Below are 12,770 nucleotides of genomic sequence, written 5' to 3' on the forward strand. Positions count from 1 at the left end.
ATTTCACAGGGGAATATTCCATGGTGTTTATATTCAGTATATTATTTCCATTTTCAGCATGTATCTTTGAAATGTGCCTTAAATGTGTTTTTGTTTTGTTCTGGTTTTGCTCTAAATAGCTTTTTATAGGAGAAGTGCTTATTCAGGTTGATCACAATTCAGAGGAGCCTACTGTGTGGGAATCAAATTCACTAGATGATTGCACTTGCAGAGGAAATGTAGTACTAAACACACTCATAAGCAGGACAAAAAGCACTGAAACTATAAGAGCTGTTACCATGACATTTTTTTTTTTGCAATGTGACCAAACTTATTGTCGTGTTTGTACCAACTACTGATGATTTTGTGAAGTGAATCATCTGTCACTGGACAACGTACAGGGATCATCAGCTCATCTTGTGCAAGTTATTAGCTGCCTGCGAGTGATGGGGTTACTAGCTGTCCGGGGTGATTGGATCTCTCTCTTACCAGCTGTCACCTTGCACTAGATGTCCAACAAAAGCACGAAGACAGTCCAGATCAGTTTACGTACCTTTTTTCTTTCTATTATGTTCCTATTATTATACTGCCTCCAAGAAGAGCAGGGCCTGTGGCATGTTTCAGTCCTAACTACTGTGTATCATTTAAGACCCCTTTCTGATGAAAACACTGATACAAATAATCTAGTCCCTAAATAAGAGGAAAAAAAAGAACAGAACTGTCCTAGGAATCAGACCCAGGGAATTAAAATCTTCTTGACCTGCTGTGTGATGCTTGGTGTAACTTTTACTGATACATAAAAAGTGAAACTATGAAAAAAATGTTCCTTTATCACTGTAATTATGTGCTTTCCCCCCTTCCTCTAGAGTATCTCTTTAGTATTTTGTATTGCTGTTGAATTTTTTGAAAAGCATCCTGAAAACTACGTGGTGCAGTGTCTTCCATCCATGCTATGGCTGCTGTGATGCTAGCCTTAAGTCTGGTAGCTGGGGGGTCAGTTAAATTAGTGCTAGATGGCCGTTCTGCTCTCCTATCTTTTTTTCCTTTTGGGGAAAAAAGAAGAGGAAGACTCCTCTTCTACTGGCAGCTACTGCATCAGCTGAAAATTGCTATAGGTTGCTTTCATTTGGTGACACTATAGTGTTGTGTCCATATAGGCACTGGGTCCCAAATGCGAACCTATACATCGTCATTTGGCACGAGTCTTGGAATGGAACAAAGCAAAAAAAATGGAACAAACGACTGTATGTGATTTTGAGGTAGGTCCAGGCATTGCAGGTGATCATTCTACACTTTCACACAGTATGCATTAGATGCTCCAGTTCTGATAAAGGAAAGCTCATTTTGCACATATGACTTAAAGCGAAGCTGGTGATTCTTTGTCCTATACAGATTGTCTGCCTGCTTCTAGACAGGATATTTCTACTAAGACCATCCTTCCTTAATTTTCCCTACTGTGGTACATCATTTGTAAACATCCTGAAATAAATACTGAAATGGGAAATCTCTCCAAAATCATTTGTATTATTGGCACAGTAACACTTTTATACAAAATTTTAAAGCTTAGTGAGACTACCAGTGCCTACTATAATCAAAGCTAGAGAATATCTTCTTGCCTCTTCTTCCAGTTTTCATCTTTACAAGATAGACTTTCTCAAGCTTAGGTTTTGCACTCAGCAAAAATGCCTGGAAATTTTTGATTAAATAACCTTCGCTCCCCCCGCCCCCCGCAGCTGTTTAACCTCCTTTTACCGTGCTCTGGCAGCAAGAGAACTAAAGGCTGTAACGTGGCCAGATGTTAGTACCCAAGTGAGGAGAGGGCCACGTGAAACCTTGCCCTTGCCCAAACCTGCTTTGTGTTTAGCTGGAATATGACTTGTTCAGACCTCGATCCACGCACAAGCCATGTTGCTTGTGTGTCTCCGGCTTACTGCAAGGTGAAAGGCCTTGGAGGTGAGCGGTGGCCTGACAAACGTGAGCCTCTACGAGCAGAGTGAGTGCTGAAAGGACGTATTAAATATCCAAAGCACTCGCTGCATGACTGTTAGTCCCCTCGCACGCCAAAAATGCAGCTCAGGCACATTTGTTTGTTTATTTGTTTTAGAGCTAAGCTTCATGTGTGAGGCAGAGCACTTTTAAATTCATCGTGTGTTTTCAAAAATGCCTTTTCCATCTAACACTACAGCTATAAGGTGGGTTAAACTTGGGGCATTTTTTCACCTTAGCAATGATCCTATTAGTAACTTCATAAAATTATATCAAGGATGTTTATTTTCCTGTCTCTGTTAAGTGTCTATGCAGTGCTATTCGTAAATGGCAGCAGGAATGAAAGCCTGCAGAAGCTCTTCTTGCCTGCCTGACGTGGTTTATTATTCTTGGTCCTGTAGCTGCTTACAGACATCTATTGTGTTATGTTGGTTTTAGTCTATGGGTGGCAGTCACCTTCTAAATTTCTTGGGTAATGTTTGCAGTCTTTCCTGCGCTAGGCTTATCAAATTTGCTGTTAGTAACACACATCAACAGGCAATCGATAAAATCAGAGCTAATTACATAATGTGTTTTTTTTAAAACCTGTCTGCAGCACAAGCAGATGTTAAATGAAAGCTAATAAAGTGTGTCATCTTTTAAATAGGGGTATGCCCCGGGATTTTATACTGGACAAACTCTGCGCCACAAAAGGTGATTTCTGTAGAGGTTTGCATGCATGAAAATAATGAAATAATCATGCAAGCAATGCATATTTGAGCTAAATCTGAACAGTCATTACAGATCTCTGCAAAATCTTGTGAGCTTATTAGAAAATGAAAGAGATACCAGGCAAAGGCAGCAAGCAGTGCAGCTAGCAGGCTGCTTAATAGAGAAGATATACTAGCAAAAATCCTGGCTGTTCCCATAGGTTTGCATATGTGTTCGTTGGAAATCCACTGTTTGTCTAAACAGCGGCTCTTTTGGTGTAGAAATACTGCTTGTTTACTTGACTTTCATTCAAGAACGGAGAATTTAAACTATGGGCTATACTAGAAAGACAGCACAGAAGACACATAAAGTAGCATCTGCCTTTTTTTTTACTTCACTAATAAACTCACGTAGTAAACCTCTATACTGCTACAAGCTATTTTTAGCTTTTTGATTTCTTTCTCTATGTTTTTCAGCAACGCTAGTGACAGGCAAATCTTAGTGATTTGGGGCTGCGTCTCTTTTTGAGATAATAAGTAAGTGGGCACTAAATCTCAAAGCTGGCTGTTGGTGAGAAGAGCCACTGAGAAACAGAAGGGGAAGAAAATCCTAAATTCCACTGAAATCAACAGAAAAGGTGGGTTGGTGCTGCCTCACAAGTACCAGTAAATGTCATGTTGTGAGTTAGGTATTGCAAAGTGCTATGCGTTTGCTTTCTCAGAAAACTTGTGATTCCTATGGGCTTGGAATTCTTTCTGCTTGCCACTTGTGTAAAGCTGCCACGACTAAACAATTAAATGTTATGGGCTAGATTCTGGGTATCATGCAGGTAAGTCACTTAGATTTGTGGGGGAAGCTGAAACACTTTTGTTTACCATTTGTTTTTGGATTCCTAAGAGTTCACTTTTTTTTAGCCATTTTTCCCTGAGTCTCTAAAGGCTTAAATTTTTTTTTATTTTATTTTATTTTTTTAAGAAAAGGCTGTGAATTTCAGGTGGTTACATCAGTTATGTACTGGGGATTTTTAATGAAGTTTCAATTATCCAAAAACTCAAAGTAAACTTTCAAGATATGGTACCATAGGAAACTGGAGATTCCAATCAGAAATTGAAGCCAGGAGATCATGTTACATTGACTGACAGTCATTTCAGTCACTGTTAAAATTGTTGAGAAATTTCATAGATAAATTAGGTTAAATGTGAAAACAGAAGAATTACAGTACGCATCCTACGCAGAAGCTTAACAAACCAAAACCGTAATCAGATGAAAAGAAATATTATGATAGGCCTTCTTTGATGCGTTGTTTCTGATTTTAAGACAATTTACTAAGCAATTTCTTAAAGGAGATTTTATTTTTGTATCCCTAACTTACTTTTTTTGAAACAAATGGAGAAATGGCCTCTGAATTCAGTGTCAGGAGCAGCACATTAATACTGAGTCACCTGAAAAATTGCACCCCAAGCCTCTCAACTAATCTTTTGTATTGTTATGAGTTATTAACTGGCCTCACCTCTGTTTGCTGAGCCAGTGATTAAAAATGTTCAAAAAATGAAAGAGACATATTTGAGAATAAATAAGATTAAAAAAAAAAGTTTTGAATAATCACCTTGGTGTTCATGAATGACAACCAGTGAATATTATTATCACATTAATAAGAGAAAAATCGTATCTGAATTGTTGAACCTCGATTTGCTTTGTGAATATTTGTTTTCATTATTCAGATGGCTTTATTTTTTTCCCCAGGAGTGGAAATTGCTCCTTCATAGATATCATGCTATTCTTTGTGCTTTTTGATAACCATCTAAAAGGTTATTGGAATGATTTGTCACTCCTGTGTACTGGAAAGACTGTCTTCCCCAACACTGGAGCCCCAGTAAAGTCTGGAATTAGAACTCATGCAGTGCAGAAGCCTCCAAACATTGGTGTACACTTTGAAAACGCAAAATAATGTGACTTTAAGTTATGGTATGTCAGAACTTTCTGGGGCTAGACATGCTCCCCCCCAAAAAAAAACCAAAAAAAACCCCAACAAACCACACAACAAAAAACAATTCAACCCCAAAACCCAAAAAACCCAACCCAAAGAAACCAAAACCAAAAAACCTTCCAGAAAGAGTCATTTTAAATGAGGATTTGTCTGCTATGAATAGAGCACCCCTTAAAAAGCTGTGCTGAATAGGAGTACCTTGGGATGGAAATGTAACTCAAAGGACTTTCAGTCAGCTTAGCAAAATCTTGCATGGTATTTACAGCCCATTCGAGGTCATCATCCGTATTGTCTGGAGGGATTTTGCCCCTATTCTGGCATTCATCAGTTATCACCTGAGCTTTTCAATCTTGTTACCATCAGATCATGGGTCACCACAAAGTGGCCTTTTTTCCTTCTATGGCTGGATAGCAGAAGGTAAACAGAAGATATCAACAGTGACCACAAGTGACTTTTTAGGAGGAAACAAGAAACATCAGTGGTAGCATAGCATCTTCCTCTAATCTCCCTTCAGCACAGCTAATAGACTTAGTCCTCTCTGGGCGGTGGATTGAAGCAGCAAATCCAAAAATGAAATAAATATATTTATTGGGTTAATTTTTATCATAGTATTTTTAACTATGGAATGATACTACTAAAGATCCTGAAGGCATTGTCATGTTAACCTTTCTGTGCTGTTTCCCAGTTGGTTGCCTTTCATCACAATCAAGGCATCACACATAATAACTAATCAGATTCAGTGAGCAGAAGTGCTGTGAGGATGCATTTTAATCGGAAATAGTGAAGAATGTCAACATTTCTCTCTCTGTGCTACAGGGTGACATTTTTAAATGCTCAAAGGGCACGCAGGTCTCCAACTCCTGGTGAAACTCCGTGAGAATGTGATGTGCAGCTCTGATTTGTGTCCTTTATAGTGATAAAATCCCTCTTACTGCTATTTATTTATTTCAGATCTGTTTTTTTAATTTGCTAATAAGAAAATATGCCAATCAGTGCCACTCAGAAAAAAAATCCCCTCAAGGAACTGCACCAGCATAGCTGAGGGCACGCACCTTCCAGTAATTATATTTTATTTAAGCAGAATATACAGACGTCTTTTAAGCTCCCATTATTATGTGTGGCAAAATAAAATGCAGCCATTTCAATTATATTCCGTTCAATTTGGTAATTGCGTGGGTTTCGGAAATTAGCCTGTACCGCCTTTGTATATTCTTTTTGTTCATGTTTGAATTACTTGAATGCTGCAACTGTGAACATGTGTTGAGAGAGAGAACTTGAGAGTCTTGAGAAAGCTCAAAAACTCTGACAAAACAGTTTGATATTTTCAGGATTTTGTTTAGAAAATGTTTTCTGCTTACTCAAGGCATGAGCATTGGAGAAAGATGATGGCTGGTTTCTTGTACTCCTGGAGAAATGTGTGCGTCTGAAAAAGATGTAATTTGCTACCTCAGGTGAAATAATATTCATTATTTTTATAAAGATTACGTTTAGTAGTTAAGGTTCCGCACCCTGAACTTGACTCAGTGTTTGGAAAAGCAGTCTGTGGAGCAGAGGGTGAATCTGATGGGCTCAGACAAGCCACGTTGCTGAGGAGATGAGTTGCAGTGGTACATATTAGTTGAAATATCAGAAATAATGATAGTTTTATGATTATATTGTTTTAGACTATGAGTATAGGCAAACATCTTTTCTTACAGATGGGCTAGGATGACTCAAACAGTTGGGTAAAATCCTTTTGCGTTACTTCATAGGTTTGGAAATGGGAGGATACTAAGGCATGTAAGCACATCTGAAAATGTCGCTGTGGATGTTAGATGGGTAAGGTAACTGAAACCTGGCTCCCTCCCACGCATTTCCTTCTTTTCTAGTGTCTTCCAGTTAGACCTCACTATTACTAGAGCTTTGTCACCTACAGTAGAAGGGTATACTTGAAATCCGAGGAATCTAATCTGCATTGCACCTGGATATAATGCCAAAATTACCTGTCTGGAACCATCCTATTTTTTCTCTCATTCTGCATCCAGTGATTACAATTCATTAGAAAAAACAATATTCTCTTCAAAATAGTTGTGTACTGTGGGGAGGTTTCAGTGGCTTAGATTACCAGATCTCTGAAGTTAATCCGAAGTAGGTCAAAACCATTAAATCTTAAGAGAAATGTTTTCCCTTTTTGAGCTTCTCTTACACTTACTGCAAGCTAACTCAGTAATAAATCTTTCTGTCTCCTGTATTTCCTACTGTTGTACTGTGCAAGTGAAATGGTCTGGTTGCCTCATCTTTGCCTCAAACCCACATACTCAAATGCATGAATTGATGCTTAAAACAGGAGCTCAAAGATTGAAATGTTTCATGATTGTAACATCACATTGTTCAATTCATGACAACGTGAACAACATATATCCTAATTAGAAAGAAGCGAACAGAAGTGGAGTGAGATGGTGGCTCATTGACTAGTGACAGGAGATAAGGATGGATGACAGTAGGTGAAACTTCACCTTGCTGTGGGGAACCTACGGCTTGCTGGAGATCAACTACAAGAAATGGCTCAGAGGGATTTCAATCAAAACACAGCTGTTAGCTGACACTGGTTGACAATCCAAGGCAAACCACTTGGTTATGAAGTGCTCTACCTTACTTATTGTACTGTAAAATGATTTGTCTGTCAAGTGCACTCTTTGGTAGACAGACGTAGCATAATAAACTTATCATAAAATATCCCCGTATAGCAAATGACTTTGTCAGCTACAAAAGTAGTTTGGAGCTGGTTGGCAAAATGTGGGCATGTTGAAAGGCTTTTGATGTGTTACTGTGGCAAAGCTGTGTTTTCCTTTTTATTTTCCAGAGTCATTAGCCACTGTACCAGTAGCAGAAGCTCCACTTGAGTTTGTTAGGGCAGTACTTGACTCCATTTTTGTAAACGTTAAATATTTTGGTGGTGCTGGCGGCTAATATAATTGCAACTGGATGAGCAAACTAAATATATTGCAATACAATGAACTGAGTTCACCCTCACAGAGCGTCATTAAATGGAGAATGATTAGTCTTGAAACCTATAGGAATGTATTCTGTAGCACTGAAGTTGTGTGGAGTAAGCTCATATGGAGCTTATAGCTCCGTGCACTTTGAGTGGGACATAGTATATGAAATCGAACGGTATCTTTAATCTGTGGGATCATAAACCAAACCTTTTCATTTGTGGACATATGTGTGCAAGTAGGTGTTGTGTATTTTAAATGCTACTATAGAAAGATGATTGAATTTGCTTAAAATTTGTCTCTCAGCATCAGCTCGCAGGTTTTCTGATGAAAAGAAAAGAAAAAAAGGCTGAATCTAGTGTATTGCTTTCAGAGGGGTATGAGAGGAACAATCTCTTGAACTTTACAGGGAAAGATGGAAATCACATCTTAAAGAAGTGAAATAATTCAACCGTTTGCTCGCTAATCAATTGTTGGATGAATAAGTGATATCAAAACCTTTAATGCACAGTACTTCTACACCTACATTTTTCTGTCCGCTTTTGTAATCATCTATCATTTCCACCACAAAATGGAAACGATGATAAAGATATTTAATACATCTAACAATAGAAGCAGGTTATCTGAGGTCTACACAGCACTTGTAAAAAGCTCAGCGTACTCCACATAAAAGATACATTGAGATTCAGTTGTTGGAAATTAAACTTCCTGCTGATTTTAACACAGATTTCAAGATAAGATAAAGTCAAGAAACTTCGAAGTCATCTATATAATTCAAATCAGTAAAACTAGAATATTCAAGGCTATTATTTATATCATATAAAAAGTATACTTCAAAACAGGAATGTATAGTTTCTTGAAGCATTTTTGCTTTTGATTTTTTTGTAAGTGCGAAGATATGCAGCCAGGCAATTGGGAAATAGAGTGTATTATTCTAATTTTGTTTAATTCAGAAGAAAAATCAAATTAATGATGTGCATTATAAGTCCTTCTAAAAGCTGTGATTTTTTTTTTTTTTGCATTTATTTTTTAAAGCTACTATTCCAAAAGGACTCTAATCAAAACTGTGCAAAACCTACTGTTTTTTGTTCACTGGCTTTGGTCTATGTTGACTTAAGTTCTGGGGTCTTGCACAGCCTTACGTTACGCATTGAGATTCAGACTCAGAAATTCAAAGGACAATTATGTTGTTTATGTATGGTTTTTACCACAAGCAATAAATTGGTCTGAGCAAAACTCAGCTAAACTCTTGAGAAACCTGTTTGCTGTTAAAGATTCCTAATAAATAATTCATGCAACTCTAATTGCAGGCACTAAGGATTATAAACTAGATTTTCATGTTGCAATGCATATATATATGTTTTTAAAGATGCACAGATTTAAAAGCTAAAAGGGAACACGATCATAATCTAGTCTGAGCTCCTGTGTATTATAGGTTAAAGAATTTCACAGGTTCTAATTTCAAATCCAAGACTTGATTGGGTTTGTGTAAGTGTGTTATAGTTTGAGTTTTGCACTCAAGGCTGAAGGGAAAAACTGGAAGGGAGCTCTCCTGAGTTGCAACCCATGTCAGTGACCTCACTGACGATTAATTTTTGCTGAGGTTGGCAGTATCCTACCAAATGGGAGTGGGATTCCATGTTGAAAAGGTGAAACAAGAAAATACAGTAAACGGGTTTTGGAAGAGTGCAATAGGAGCATTAACACAACAAGTGGAAAAGCAGCTCTCCCCATGAGTCAGCAGTGGTTATGAGGGGCTGCTGTTAGTTTGGGTTAGGACATAAGTGTTGTCCAGTGATGGTATGGGAAGATGGCAGCAGATGTCCATCAGAGGAACCTGACTGTAATGGGCATCTGAGCGCTTCGATGTTTCTATGCTGCTGTGCCAGATAATAAAGTTAGCCTCATTTTCTTCAAAATGCTTTGGACGTTGATTTTAGTTCTTTGTTGGGATACATGTTTCCCAGCCTGCCAGGCAGCTCTGTTCTTCAGTCATGCACAACGGTTACTTGGGACAGTCTTGCTCCACTGAAGTGTCATTTTTTTGAAGACAGCAAGTGAGGGAAATTCACATTTCCATCTAGCTTCCTCTGTCACCAGGCTGTACCATGTTGGCAGTGCTCCTTTTCCACTGGGGCAAATGTTCTGCTTGCTTTAGACACCCAGTATGATTGTGCATACTGGCTTCAAAAAGAAACAGCAAGAAGTAAACCAAAAGGCGAGTAAGGAATCATGGCATGGTTCAGGATTTTTATTTAATTTTTCGTATCTATATTCATTTTTTAAATAAAATTTTAAAGTTCTAGGAATCGTATGTGTGCTTGACTGCTTTTTCTTCAGTTTTGTTTCCTTCGAGGAACCCTCTTAAATGAGACCCTGCTTGCAGATGCATTTCTTAATTAATTGTGAATGCGTAGTGTGGTGACAGATGCAGAGGATGTTGCCTTTATCCTGATCACATTAAAATGAGTTGTGTTGAATATTCTATGATACTTGGGGAAATTGCTTAATCCTATTACTTCTCGGAGAAGATTGAGTACCTCCTAATGTGAAATACGAAACCTCAGAGCTGCACAGTACAACTGCTGCCTCCGAGAGTGCAGCACAAAATGTATAGGATTTCTTCTAATGTGAGTCAACAATGATTTCTAGGCTTGTTTATCACATAAATGTTATCTGGCAAATTATTAGACAGTTGCTATGGAAACAAAGACCTACTACTAGAAGGATTTGTTACCATAAGTAGTTAAGACAATGCTCAGACCTGCATCCCTGCTGCAAACAGTCAGCTCCTAAAGATGGAAGCGACAGATAACAAAACACCTCTTTTTACTGATAAGAAAACAATTTAGAAATATTTATCAGCTGCCCTTTGCTTTTCTAGCAAATACATAGATATATTAAATGAAGTGCAAAGGTATGAAAACACTAAAGAAAAATATTCTTTTATCTTATTTCATATGGTTTGAAAAGATAATATAGATGTTGGTATCTACTAGAGCACAGTGTGTTAAAACATGGAAAGCCTGGACAGGCTTCTCTTGCTACTCTGTAGTGTTTCATGAAACCAAATGACAATATATTCCAGCTGGAGGTAATATTGACTGCTGATTGTTGAATTGAATAGAAAAAAACCAAGGTGTTTGGAATTGTTGTCTTCCTTCAGATGAAAGGTATGGTGGAAATATTGCAAAAGGGGAAACGAGTCCTGTTCATGGAAAAGATGAGCCATAGTTGGATTAGTCTTGATTGTCTTCCTTGTGGATTAGCAGAAGTAATATCTCCCCTTTCTGTCTTTATATAGTAAAGAAAGGCAGGATATTGTATTGAAAAAGGTCCAATTTCCACATAGTTTTCAGTGTCCTCAGTGCTTATAATCTTCTGAGGGTTTTCATAATATTTTGTGCTTGATCCAACCCCCGAATCAGGCAGTTATCTGAACCTCTCAGCTGTCATTTTGAAGATCTAGTCCTTCAATTTGTAGAGAAAACCTTAGAAGATGTGAATGCTAAAAGCAAACCCAATCCCCATAAACCCCAGAAAGTAAGAGATCGCTTTGCTTTTTTTCTTACTCTTGCAATTTTGAAGCTAATAGCATCTCTAGAAGGCTGGGTTGTTTTTCTCTTCTTGGAGCCAGCAGTCCCACTGTTCTCATGAATGCGATCGGTATTTCCGTGAATATGATACTGAAATATTTTCCTGTGGCAGCTTCCATCAGCACAGTGCTCAGCCTGCGGAGCAGCAAGCTGCATTAAGCGCAGGTAGCAATTACAGACACGCGAGAGGAAGAGTCCCGTTGCAGTGGCACAGCTGAGATTGGAAGTTGGGTTCCAACAAAAGGGGCTCTGTTGTGGCAACTGACACCAGCTGAAGTGATTTCCCAGTGCCCTGAGCATACGGGAAAATGTCCAAGGAACACAGCTGGGCAGAGTCTGTCATCACCTTTATGATGTGCATAAAAAGGACAAAAAGGTGACATTCATTGTGTGATTTTTAGCTTTTTTTTTTTCCCCTAGCAGCTATGGGCAGCAACAGAATGGAAGATGAATAGGTTATTGATCTAAAAGCAAACAGGATGGCTGTTTATTTTAAGTTAGATGCTCATACACAGTCTAATATATTGCCGCAAATTGTGTTCTAGCAATAAAAGAAAAGCCAAAGGCGCTGGGGGGTTAGAAGTCTAAAGCAGATTTATAGAGCTGAATTTCTATGCACTGAACACATATGTTAAACGTGTGGGAAAGGCAAAATGACTCAACTTGTGCGAAGAGCAGAAAAAACCAGACAACAATATCCATCATTGGGTTAAAATTGCATCAGACATTTCGCAAGAGAACAATTTCTTTGGCAGGATAAAGAGAACTAAGAAAATTTGGAGACATCATCCAGGGAACAGGAAAGCCCTCAGCAGAATACTGAATCGAGCTGAAAAAGCTCAGCTTTGCCACATGGTTGATGCCCTAGGATAGATCCTCCTGTCCAAAAGGCAGAAAGAGAAGAATTGCACAGACCTATTGCTTTGGAAACTCCTAAGCAAATAGAAGAAACAACAGGATGGACATATTAATTTTTTTGTTCTGTGGAAAAAAGGAGGATTTAAAAAAAACGTTTTCTACCATCTACAAAGGAAGACATTTTTTGAACTGTGCTTGATGCCAAATATATTTCTATATAAAATTTTTAATACATATATGTATAGATATATATTTTACAATAAGCATAGCAGTAAGGTTCTGGCAGCTCTTTTTAGCAAACCAAGCTAGTCTTTGTGTCTGTGTGTTCAGCACCTCCTTTGGGGATACCGTTTCCTCCTGCTGCTCTTTGGATCGTGTTCAACACCTGAGGTGTTACATGTTTTTGATTGTATAGAGGGCTTTAGGTTTACATAGATGAATTTTTTATCTAGGGAAAACCAGTAGAAGAATACCCAAAGGCAACCAGACATTTTGGCAAGGATGAGAATAGTGACTCCATCTAAGTAGATATGTAAATTTTGAATAACAGAAAAAAGCTACAGGAGAGAAATTAATCCAGCAACATGTATAAGTAGGTCTTCATTAACACACCTGTCCTGGCAGTCAATGGAAAACATGCAGAGATTCCATATTTTGAATGATGTGGAGGGAATTTGGGCTGTATCTTGCAGGGTTTGA

The sequence above is a fragment of the Buteo buteo genome, chromosome 12, assembly GCF_964188355.1.
Source record: "Buteo buteo chromosome 12, bButBut1.hap1.1, whole genome shotgun sequence".
Lineage (NCBI taxonomy): Eukaryota > Metazoa > Chordata > Aves > Accipitriformes > Accipitridae > Buteo > Buteo buteo.